Source organism: Asparagus officinalis, chromosome 6, assembly GCF_001876935.1.
Source record: "Asparagus officinalis chromosome 6, Aspof.V1, whole genome shotgun sequence".
Lineage (NCBI taxonomy): Eukaryota > Viridiplantae > Streptophyta > Magnoliopsida > Asparagales > Asparagaceae > Asparagus > Asparagus officinalis.
This window is the reverse complement of record NC_033799.1, coordinates 11,710,527-11,710,730: the sequence shown is the minus strand read 5'-3', so window position 1 is coordinate 11,710,730 and position 204 is coordinate 11,710,527.

Sequence of the window (204 nt, the reverse complement as noted above, 5' to 3'; positions counted from 1 at the left end):
GCGCACAGCGAAAATTTTGGTAGCACTTCGGCAGCACAATAAGAGAGTCAGGTCGCAATAGGAATTCCTGTTTCACAAAAGAAACAAAAACCTTAAGCAAAATATCTCAACCAAGTGAGATATCAGCTCTTCCTCTCATCAGTTCTAGGACTGACCTATCGAGGGAACCTAAATAAGCTATTATAAATCACACAAATAGCGAGA